Source organism: Alosa alosa, chromosome 16 (assembly GCF_017589495.1).
Source record: "Alosa alosa isolate M-15738 ecotype Scorff River chromosome 16, AALO_Geno_1.1, whole genome shotgun sequence".
NCBI classification, from domain to species: Eukaryota; Metazoa; Chordata; class Actinopteri; order Clupeiformes; family Clupeidae; genus Alosa; species Alosa alosa.
The window spans coordinates 18,665,381-18,677,377 of record NC_063204.1 but is presented as its reverse complement, the minus strand read 5'-3'; the positions used below and the strand labels follow the sequence as shown (position 1 = coordinate 18,677,377).

At 40.1% G+C, this 11,997-nt stretch overlaps 1 long non-coding RNA gene across 1 annotated transcript; it reads right to left on the bottom strand.

Annotated features, from left to right (window-relative positions):
• Nucleotides 1-1,666: 1,666 nt before the first annotated feature.
• LOC125309556 lies at nucleotides 1,667-7,507 on the bottom strand. Its single transcript, XR_007196144.1, has 4 exons — nucleotides 7,405-7,507; nucleotides 3,112-3,268; nucleotides 2,917-2,989; nucleotides 1,667-1,998 (listed from the first exon to the last, which is right to left on the bottom strand). It is a non-coding gene; the product is annotated as an uncharacterized LOC125309556 (long non-coding RNA).
• Between the last annotated feature and the right edge of the window lie 4,490 nt (nucleotides 7,508-11,997).

Genomic DNA, 11,997 nt, shown 5'->3' with positions numbered 1-11,997 from the left:
GCACACTTACCTGCGTCGCTTAAATTCGTCTAACGAATGAGCAAATTGTTTTTACAATATTTATTATTAAATGGGGTTTATTCAAGTTATCAAGCGGTGCGTGACAGTAACACACAATTACAGTTTTCTTCTGTTTTTTCTTTTTTTTCCAATTTTGAATATAGGCCTATAATGCCCGTTTTTTCCAAACACCAGGCTACACACAATTACAGGGAAGCTACACCAGGAGGATCATTTAGAGTACAAGAATATACTGACCAAACACGACACACAAAACCAGACCTGGGGGTGTTATTCCAAGTACTATTCCAAGAACGTGGTTTAGTAACAAACCTGGGCAAATTAATTCAGATTAAGGGGTAAAGCTCCTAATAGAATATGGCTTCATTCTCCTATCAAAACAATGCCATAGGGTTCTTGTTGTAGGAAGTTTACCACTTACTCAGAGTTAATTTACCCAGGTTTGTCACTAAACCACGTACTTGAATACCCCCTGTACATTGAGGATGAGGAGGATGAAGTACTCTACAGTTTTTCTTCAACTGCTTACACACAAATTCTTTGCATATCATACAATTCTTTACAGTAAACATGCTACTATAACCCCATTACCCCATATGATAAACCCCATACCAAATCTGCAAAACCATACACTAATTCTCAGTCTTTGACAGTGTTCAATTTTATAAAAAAAAACTTGGCAAAACAGTCTCTTCTTCCTCTTCCTCTCTGTGCTTCCTTCAATTTGTGTTGTTGTCCAGGACTCACCTGTTGCCTAGTGTTTAGGACTGATTGTTGAGTTTACAGTTACACCTAAGTGTCTTCACACTCGACAGTTGTGTTTTAACAATTGGTTCATGGGTGTGTATTTTGGAAGGTATTGCCTTGAAATTGCAAAGAGGAGACATTATCTGAGATTTCTGTCTAAAGTAGAGAAATGTATTAGTTTTTTGTAATGCATAGTTTTTTGTAAATCAATGTGTGTATAGTGTTTTGCAAAACATTTGAGGCTGACAATGTGCTTATAGTTGGAGAAATCTATGATGTTTTGTTCTTTGAGTAAGGTTTCGCTAACTGTGGAATACTTTTATTGTAGTGTTTAAGCAATCAAAAAAAACTGTAAATCAAATGAATAGGATACGCTCCCTAATGCTTTTAATCTTGTTTGTAACAAAAAAGCAGCCTATTGCTATTGTATCTTGATTATCTTATCACAGTAGATTTAACTCCTTTACAGAAAGATAGAGAAATTCCTGTGTTTAACAGAAACTGATACATATGGGCACTTGAGGAGGTTCACAACATTTCATGAGCATATAGCAGAAAGGAAACACATTCACAAAGCTGCACTTCACAACACATTCACAAAGAGTCACAGATTAACAACCATAAAAACAGCAAACCTTCAAACAAACTCTTACTGGCTGTCTGATATGTCACACTAATGAGTCTCATTTAAATCCATGAGGAAGTGTTAGGAAGTGTTAAGCCTTCAATAAAAAAAATGTAGTTAGTTTTTTTCTTCACACATTTGTTGACAAAAATAAGTCATCAGTATTAACTGACAACTAGAACTGTACAATAACACATCAATAATCAGTTTACATTAACAAACATTTAAATATAACAATAAACAATGTGTTTAAAACAACTAATTACGTATTTATAAAGTACTAATAAAGATGAGGTTAATGCTTTGTCGATATTTACAACTGCATGTACTGTAACTTAGATCAATGCATTCATTATATACTGTATATCCTATATGAAATAGAAGGCAAAGCACTGTACAGTAGAGCAAATGGACTTCATCGCTGTAATTATTACAAAGCAGCAATATTGCTCATTTCCCACAAAGCCTAGTCTGTACTCTTCCTCAGAATTGTTCCCTTCACTTGTACATGGTGTTGATGTTGATGTGTCCACTATTCAGCTTCACACCTTACGTCTGAGCGTCATTCTTTAGGCAGGCTTGGTTGACGTGTTGAACATGCATCTCTTCAGGAGAACATAAATACATGGGCATTATGTTAACTATTGCTGGAAATAAATTATTTTATATTCATGTTCCATTACAACTCCAAAGTCTCATTTTTCAGCATCCTTTACATATCTTAATTGTCCAACTTCCCCTTCCCTGTGACTTACATGTTGGATGTGATGAGCAAAGCATGAACACAGTATAATTTGGTGCAGCTCATTTAAGGGAGCCCCGTGCGCAGGGATGGAGAGAGAGAAAGCGAGAGGGGATATGTGTGTTAGAACTGAGATGCGTGTGGAAAAAGTAGACGTGCTGTTGAGACTGGAGCTAGTCATATTCAAAATAATGCAAAAATAAATCCGCAGATAAAACCAAAATCCTCGTTCATTTGCTAACCACTTTCAGATAGAGTGTTAGGGGTTAGCCCCCGGTTACGGATAACTTCGCCCTGGAGGTAACAAGCTCCCTGTTCCCGACTAGGTCAGAAGAAAAAACAGTAAAAAACAAACCCAGAAACTACTAGGCCTACTTCTACTAACTACGATATGAGATATAGCCTACCTGCGAGCCGATAAGCCATATTTGTCATCGGATGACGGGTTAGTGCAGAAATGAAGTAGCCTAGACTGCGCCACGTAACCTCTCCATTTAGGTGATGGGCTTACCTAATGTAACTGATTGATTAGCTACGGAATAATACAGATTTTACAAGTTTTATTTGATACTTGCTAGATTGACAAACATATAATATAGGCCTACATTTAATAAGTGTTCAAAATCAATCTATGGGATTGGGGTTGGTTGGTGCAGCCAAGCTCGTCCAGGGCGGGCACAGATGACTTCCAGGACGGGCCTGGCCCCCCAAAGCCCGCCCATGACGCCAGGACTGGTGAAATGCAGTAACATGATGTACTATATGGATGCCTGCAACTTACATGGCAGTGCTGCTTGATTCTGGTCATCTTTTGAGTCATTTGATGTTACTGTCAGTGCTGTGTCTTGGGCACACTGCAAACAAAAATGAAATCAGGGCAGTTCCGTTCAGTTTATTCTTTGTCCCAAAAGGGTAATTTGTGTTCAGTGTGTGTCACAACCACAATCACATAAAATACACCAGATAGGTATAGTACCTGATCATCTTTTTCAATGTTTTGAGCCTCATCCTCCATCTCCCAATCTGAAATTTCTGGGCACAATCCAGGTCCCGAGCTCTCAGAAAGAAGTAGCCCAGATGGGGCAGTACTGCAGGTGCAGCATCTGGAAGCAGGAACCCAGAAGGCGGCTTCACTGAAAGTAAATTTTCAGGGCAAGAGTGACATTCCCCGTCGACAATTCCCGTCCGGGGGTTAAAGGGGTGGCTGGTCAGACGGGTTGCGAGAATGGGGGTGTTTCATTAATAATACTACAACTTTTTGTTGCTGTTTAATAATATGCCTTCAGATGTTCCAGAGGTTGTTTCGTCCGCCGCTCACAGCCCTCAAACCCGCCACCTCAACACACTGGCATGGGAGTCGAGCGCTCTAACCACTGAGCTAAAAGCCCAAGCTTCCAACTCAGCAGTTAGAGCCGTTCTTAAGGTTAGGGGTGTGAGGATTTACACACGCAACTAGCATCACCAGCTAGCATACACCAGCCCCAGGTCGGTCAACAGTTGATCCAATATTAGTTGTGCAGAAATATAGCCCATCTTATACACACCAATTGAATTGAAATAGAAATTGTAAAGATTTGTATTTTTTGTAATTATTCCATATTTAGTGTAGTTATATCAGAACCTGAAGTAGCCTACAATCCAAATGCAAGCATGAAACTTCAGAGTATTACCTTTAATTTGAGGCCAAGATTATGCTTGTAAGGGGTTCATATGCAGTAGGCATTTGATTGCCAGTAGTCTACTGTATGCATTTTGGATAACCCAAAGTCCTATGGGGAGTTTTCATAGGGCATTTTACAAAATGCATGAGCATATCTTGGCAAATAATGGTCTAAAGTACTCATGTTGTCATTCTATATTGATCTACTTTTGCACACAGCATGACAAGACCTAATGCTAGGACTCAAGTCATATCAAGTCAAGACCTAGAGGGCTGAAATGTGGTCAGTTCAAAGATGCTTGTTAGTAGAAAAAAAAAAAAAAAAAAAAAAGAAAATAATAATCTAGCCTTTGTAACTTTGTGTCAGTAGGCTACATCACACAGTTATTCTAATTGTTTTCCAACAGTGTCTCAGCTTTCCAAAAGAGAGCAGGCATTTGATTATTGGCTACAGTATGTAGGAGCAATGCCCTCCTAAGTCAAAATGGGGCAAAAGTATAATTTATAATTGTTCAGATTTGCAAAAGAAAAGATTTGACACATGGCACTGACAATTCAATAATAGGCTTTTTCACCACCTCTGAGCATCCACTAACCTGGACCTTTTAGGGGGCTTTCCTCTCAGGGTGAATGAGAGGATGCTTAATTGCTTTTTACCTGACATTTTTGAATACAGATGCAATGATTAATGCATCCATGGCCAGGATATAATTATATGCTGATTTTAAAAGTGACCTATGCAATACACTTTAATTTGTTTAGTGCTAATAAAATGATTAAGCCTATTTGGAGTGAGAGATGTTTAGAATGTGACAATATGTCAGTCATCGTGTGAACGAAAGGCTATGACTAGGCATAGGCTAGGGCCCAGTTCCCCGAAACCATCGTAGCTTAAGAGCGTCGTGAAAACACTCGTAGATCTACGAGTGCTCCAGAGTAGGGGAGACTGGGTATGGTTGTAACACATTTTTTCTTCAGCACCTAAAACTACCATTTCTTTTAAAGCTACAGTTCTGGAACTTTTTGGCAAAGTACCCACATGTGTCTACTACAAGTGGCAATCATTTAAATCTCTTCAACTACATTACAGAATTTGTGAGATTATGACAAATACAGTGTGTACCTTTGTTACAACCTACCCCACTACTGGGGTAGATTGTAACACCTATTGGGGTATATTGTAACAGGTAAAAAAAAATGCAGAAAAACAATGGAATTCCATTTGATATACTGATGTATTGCATAAACAGGGTACACAGGGTGTGAAAATAGATTCACCAACATATTGTATACCATACAATCCGTTCTTCACATAGAGAATGGAGATCATATTAACGTTTTAAACTAAATATAAAAACCACAACGTTTATACTTTTGTGTGTGTATGTATTTGTGTCTCATGGAAAGAGAGAGAGGGCTGAACAGTCACACACACAAAGATGAAATTAAACAGACATTAAATGGGTCTACTAGCCCCATTCTACAGGTTGTAACATATTCAAAAAATGTGCTACAACCTACCCCACCACTGTCATCCATTGTTTAGCTAGCTGTATTAGCATGGTGCTTTGCCATTAGCAAGAGAGAGCTACACCATTCTTTACTAGAGAAACTATAGTTTGACCTGATGTAACTCATACAACTGTATCTACATTGGTAAAAGCACTAGAAAAAATAAATCTAAACAAGTTACTTTCTTACATCAGATGTTGAATTTTTCTCCTTACTCTGGGATAAATGGCACTAACAACTTGAAAATGTCCATGTGTGATCGTTAAGGAAGTCTGAAGAGTCAGAAACTGTCACATGGCTCATATCTTATCCCTGATTGGTGGAATTGGTGATGTTACAACTCCCCCCATGTTACAACCATACCCGGTCTCCCCTACTCGTTACCGGCTAAGAGCGTCAGCTACTTCTCACTGAGGTCACCAACAGGACATACAGAGGAATTACAACTTAGAATACATAATCCATGTTACGTTCCCATTCTTTATTGTGTTTACCTGTGATGAATCAGATTTTAGCGTGCAAAATAGCCTACATTTAATGGTCATAATAATGTGATGAAAAGCGGACAAAAATGCAATCAAGTTATGAAACGAGACGTTGCCAGAATAGTTTGACATTATCTTTGCTAAGTGAATATTTTATTAGGCCTGTGAGGTAAAAAGCAGAGAAAGCAACATGTGGTGTAGTCTGTAGCCTACTGCATCAAAATCTAAGCCTACACATTTCCTCTCTTTCTTACTCGACTTCTTTCTTATCTTCAAACGTGTTCTTAAGTGACATTGCATGGCGAAAAATTATTGGTGCAACAATCTAATCTTAAAATAATTACAATTATTTATGTCTCTGTGTGGTATATAACCTACTTGGGATGCTTACATGCAGATGTCAAAGTGTTTCTATTTTCGTATTGATGTGAATTAATGTGTAGATCCGAAGTTTAAATGGTAGACCTATAGCTGTGACGTGCAGTCACCTGACATCACCGTCAAATCAGAGGATATTTCAGAACTATTAACGTGGACAGCTCCCCTTAAGAGCCTACTTGTTCTGGGCCCAGTTTCCCGATAACGACGGAGACACGCTCTTAAGAGGGTTTTCTACGATTCATCTTACGATCGTTCGTTTGTTTTTTCCGACTGTTTCCCGAACATGCTCGTAGTGTGAACGCGCGTGCACTTCTCTTAAGATGCTCTTAAGGGGAGCTGTCCACATTAATAGTTCTGAAATATCCTCTAATTTGACGGTGATGTCAGGTGACTGCACGTCACAGCTAGGCTTAGCATTTAAACTTCGGATCTATTTCACATCAATACGAAAATAGAAACACTTTGACATCTGCATGTAGGCATCCCTAGTATAGGTTATATACCACACAAACATAAATAATTGTAATTATTTTAAGATTAGATTGTTGCACCAATAATTTTTCGCGGTGTCACTTTTGAATATAAGAAAGAAGAACACGTTTGAAGATAAGAAAGAAGTCGAGAAAGTGAGGAAATGTGTAGGCTTAGATTTTGATGCAGTACAGACTAAACCACATGTTGCCTTCTCTGCTTTTTACCTCATAGGCCTAATAAAATATAGCCTTCACTTAGCAAAGACAATGTCAAACTATTCTGGCAACATCTCGTTTCATAACTTGATTGCATTTTTGTCCGCTTTTCATCACATTATTATGACCATTAAATGTAGGCTATGCTATTTTGCACGCTAAAATCTGATTAATCACAGGTAAACACAATAAAAGAATGGGAACGTAAATTGGATTATGTATTCTAAGTTGTAATTCCTCTGTATGTCCTGTTGGTGACCTCAGTGAGAAGTATGCTACTGTTAAGATGCTCTTAGCTCTTAAGCTACGATGGTTTGGGGAAACAGTCGGCAAATCTTAAGACGTTCGTAAGAGGGACTTTACGACGCTTAAGATGCTTTCGGGGAACTGGGCCCTGAGCAAGTGTTGTCAATGAACAGGCTGTGAAACTGTTGGCTAAGTTACAGACAGTCATGAACAACTGGGAAACATTCTCTAGCAGTCACATTGTCATTTGTGTCAAACAAGTTGTGGATTTGTTGTAACATTAAAAGATGACTTACTCTGTGCTGAAACCATGAACTGATGCTCGAAGCTTCAAGGTGAACGAAACTAACCTGGCAATAGCCAGATGAATTTCGCTCCGCCTAGCTCCACTCATCCATCTGGAACCGATCCATTGAAGTGTTGCTTCAGAAGGCTGGGCCTAATCAAAAAATGCTTGCATATGATTGAATAAGCCACTTGTCCGTCATCTATTGACGTGCTACTTCAACCACTCACATCGAAGCCAACCCGTGACGCTAATAACAGACTCACAGTCGCTTCTACGCTATGTCACATCTATGAAACTCCCGCCCTGCGTCCTGATTGGCTAAACCATAAAGTTGGTTGGAGAAATCACTCTCAATGGAAGAGGTCCCAGATGGATGTGAGTGAAGCTAGGCGGAGCTAAGCGGAACGACATTCATCTGGCTAGGGTCAGGTTAGAACGAAACAGGTTCGCGTTCAATAATTCACGTTCAACAATTCCAGGATACGCGTTTTTTCATTGGTTGTTGCGTTAAATCTTACCCAGATACAATAGTGCTATTTTCTGATTGGCTATTGTGTAGCTCCTCTCGTTATTTTTGATTGGCTGATAAATGACAGGCTCAACTCCAGGGGAGACGCGCTTGATTCCTGCCGGGTGAGAGCGGCGCGGCCAGAGACATTTTGGGCGCTGAGGCAGCATAGGCTTACTAAATATATAAATAGTTTTTCTGCGTGAGAAATACAATGTGTGGCCGTGACAAAAGACTGAAAATGTGACTGTCACGGCGACACGGTAAATCAAGGGGGTGGTTTCGCTGTAGCTGAGGCGTTAGGAAGAGCAAATCCAGGAGGCGGCCGTGCTTCAGATGATGAAACAGTTACAGCAAACCCGGGTGGTGGCTTCACTATCAGTGAGGCATCAGGAAGAGCAAACCCTGGAGGTGGCTGGACTGAAGGTGTTACAATAGGTACAGAAAACCCAGGTGGTGGCTTTACCACAGGTGATGCGACATGCGGAGAGAACCCTGGGGGTGGCTTCACTACAGGTGGGATGTGTGGAAGCGTAAACCCTGGAAGTGGCCAGACATAAGGTGTTACAGCAAACCCAGGTGGTGGCTTCACAGGTGAAGCACATGCAGGAGGTGGCTTCACTGTGGCTGCACTGCAGGTGAAGTTTTAGGCAGAATGAATCCTGGGGGTGGTCTGACTGCTGGTGAGGCACCAGGGATAGAGAATCCTGGATGCGGCTTCACTACAGGTGAAGGGTCATGCAGAGCAAACCCAGGAGGTGGTCGCATTGCAGGTGATGTTTCAGACTGATTGAACCCAGGGGGTGGTCTAACTGCAAGGCACAAATTAGGTTGAGCAAAACCTGGAGGCTTCACTACCGGTGATGCTTGAGGTACAGTATAACCAGGAGGTGGCTTCACTACAGGTGATACATAAGGTACAGCAAAACCAGGAGGTGGCTTCACTGCATTACAGGTATCTGGAAGAGCAAACCCTTGAGATAACCACGCTGCATAATCCTGCAAAGTTGTTATAATCATGGTACTGATCACAAAGCTGTGATGTTTATCCATCACCAATGTGTGTATCTGATCATGAACATCACACAAAGGGAAGGACTCTATATATTGATTGTAAACCATGTCACCTCACTGTTCATCTGATGACAGTTCTTTGAGGTGACGGGGGAGAGAATGTGTTTCCTGAGCTTGTAAAAGAGTCACTTCGGTGAGAAAACAAATCTGGTCCACCAGTAGGATAGGCATAGGATCAGGTCTTCCTTATCTGCCATAGTTACTGGGATAAGTGCATGGACAAATCTTGCCACTACACCACATATGACAATGATTCAAACTAATGTAGTGAAAACAGTGACCATAGCCTACTGAAATATAAAATTCATTTTATGAACTTATATTTTCCTGAAATATTTATTAAATAATTATTTTTAAAGTATTTTTGCATGGATTCTACTTTTTAAATATATGTATATTTTAAAATCTCACGTAGCCTACCCCCTGGAGTGCCTTCACGTACCCCCGGGGGTACGCGTACCCCCATTTGAGAACCACTGGCCTAGACAACAAAATTGACAGGTAATTCCCAATATTATGTCAATTTTAATGACCTCCGTTCTGTCCTGCATATTGTGTGACCTTTTTCTGTCCAGACAAATGTCCTGATACAAAGTGAGAAGACTGATGTGGAAAAAGTTGCTTGGATAAAAGATCTGTGTTGTCGCTCGAAATTGCTTTGCTAAAGTAATGTTTTCTGCACCATTGTAGCTTAAAGGTAACCTGACTCTCGCCAAATGAATTTCGTTCCGCCTAGCTACACTCATCCATCTGAGACCAATCCATTGGAGTGTTGCTTCAGAAGGCTGGGCCTAATCAAAAAATGCTTGCATGTGATTGAATAAGCCACTTGTCCGTCATCTATTGACGTGCTACTTCAACCACTCACATCGAAGCCAACCCGTGACGCTGATAACAGTCTCACAGTCGCTTCTACGCTATGTCACATCTATGAAACTCCCACCCTGTGTCCTGATTGGCTCTACCATACAATCTCGTGCTGAAATCACTCTCAATGGAAGAGGTCCCAGATGGATGTGAGTGAAGCTAGGCGGAGCTAAGCGGAACGAAATTCATCTGGCGAGAGTCAGGTTAGCTTAAAGGTTCCAAACATCAAACATTCCATTACAATAGAAACAAGAGAACAATTTGGCCCATGTTTTTAACTGTTTGACGACTGTGTGGGTACCTGATCTGCATGGGTTACCAGATCTGCATGATACGTCACAAAATACATTCTGATTGGTCTATTAGCCGCCCACAACTGCCTAATCACCAAAGATTCTTTGCTTATCACTGACCAGTCTTTTCAGTGCATTACCCCTGCATGTTCCAGTTCAAGTTAAAATGTAGCTATAAGAAATGATGTGTTAAAATGACACATTGCTGTGTGTGCTCAGGGACAACACATTTTTGTGTCAATTTCAAACACAGCAATATCTCCACATAATTGTGGTGTTGAAATTGACACAAAATGTGTTGTCCCTGAGCACACACAGCAATGTGTCATTTTAACACATAATTTTTTAGAGTATAGCTCATTATTATTTAGGCTACACAAATGGAAGCTGGTGGGTTACTACAATGTTTTGCTTTTCGATGATTCAGACCCGGGTCCCAATTTTGAATCCAATGTCATCAAGCACATTGTTCAGTTCAGAGAGATTTATTCATAGCCTACACACTTACATCAGTATTGATGCAAATCATTTTGTACCGTTTCTAGCCCCAGACTAGATGGAGACTTAGCCACATTTACATTTAGAGAGAACTCTCTCTCTTCCTTTGATGTATTCAATGCAGATGTAGGTGTGAAATGCCACTGGCTGGGCACCATTTGCTCCTACCATCTGTTCACAATCTCCTTTGTTCTGTCTTTGGGTTACACAAAGACCTTAGGATTAACTTTAGTTGAATTATATGTTTGTGTTATTAACTGTAAATTTATTCATGTTTGGTATCATTTCTATAGTCTCAGTACAAGGAGTACAATGAATTAAGTGTAAGAATGTTTAGAACATCCTGTATAACATTTCTACCTGAGGAGCCTGCCTAATATGTTAATATCAAGTAGGTGTGTGTAGGTGTGTCTGGGTGTGGCTGATGGAAACGGCGGGAAGAGAAAGCCAATCAGAGGACGTTGTACCTATGACCACCACATGAACCACACCCTTGCAAATTGAGCATAAAAGGCCAGCCTCTTCCTGTAGTCTTTAGAATTGTAGTCAAAGCTTCTGAGCTGAAAGCTGTATTCTCCCTTGACGCGCCTCATTGACAAGAATAAACCTGTTTCCAGCTAACTTTGGTACATGAAAATTACCAACAGTATATATAACAAGCAGTGAAATGTAAGCCTGGTTAGCTTCATGACTGTAAAGTAGAAAGAATCTAAGTAAAACAGATAAGATTAAAAGCAATAATAATAATAAATAATTCAATAAAATAATAAAGTGACAGGAATAATATAATAATAATAATAATAATAATAATAATAATAATAATAATAATATACAGCCCTTGATGTTTGGCCAACATGCTAACCTGCCCCTAGATGTAATGTTGGGCAATGGGGATGGGTTTGCAGGGACTGTTGGCAGCTGGGTGCATCACCACCATAAAAGTTTGGCAACTGCTTATAAACATGCCAAAGAACAAGGGTTTGATTGTAAAGTTAGAGGGGAACCCTTCTTACCAGGTCAAAGAGTGGTTGGTTTGAATAAAAGACCTAGAGCATGTGGTTGTGGTTGTACATGAACACGCGCACACACACACACTCATGAGTGAACACACACACACACAGATGTGCGCACACATATACAAAACCACACACACACACACACACATAATACGTTGCAAGAGTAGGGGATGGAGTAGGAGATGGAGACTGTCTCACTGAGACAGTGTACCCCATTCCAAATTTACAATTCCAAAATTTCATTTTGATTCAATAACATCGGATAACATAATTGCATTTCATGGCCAGAGAACACACATAGATCCACATACAAGCAAAAAGAGCGTGCAAGGTCCAGAAAGAAA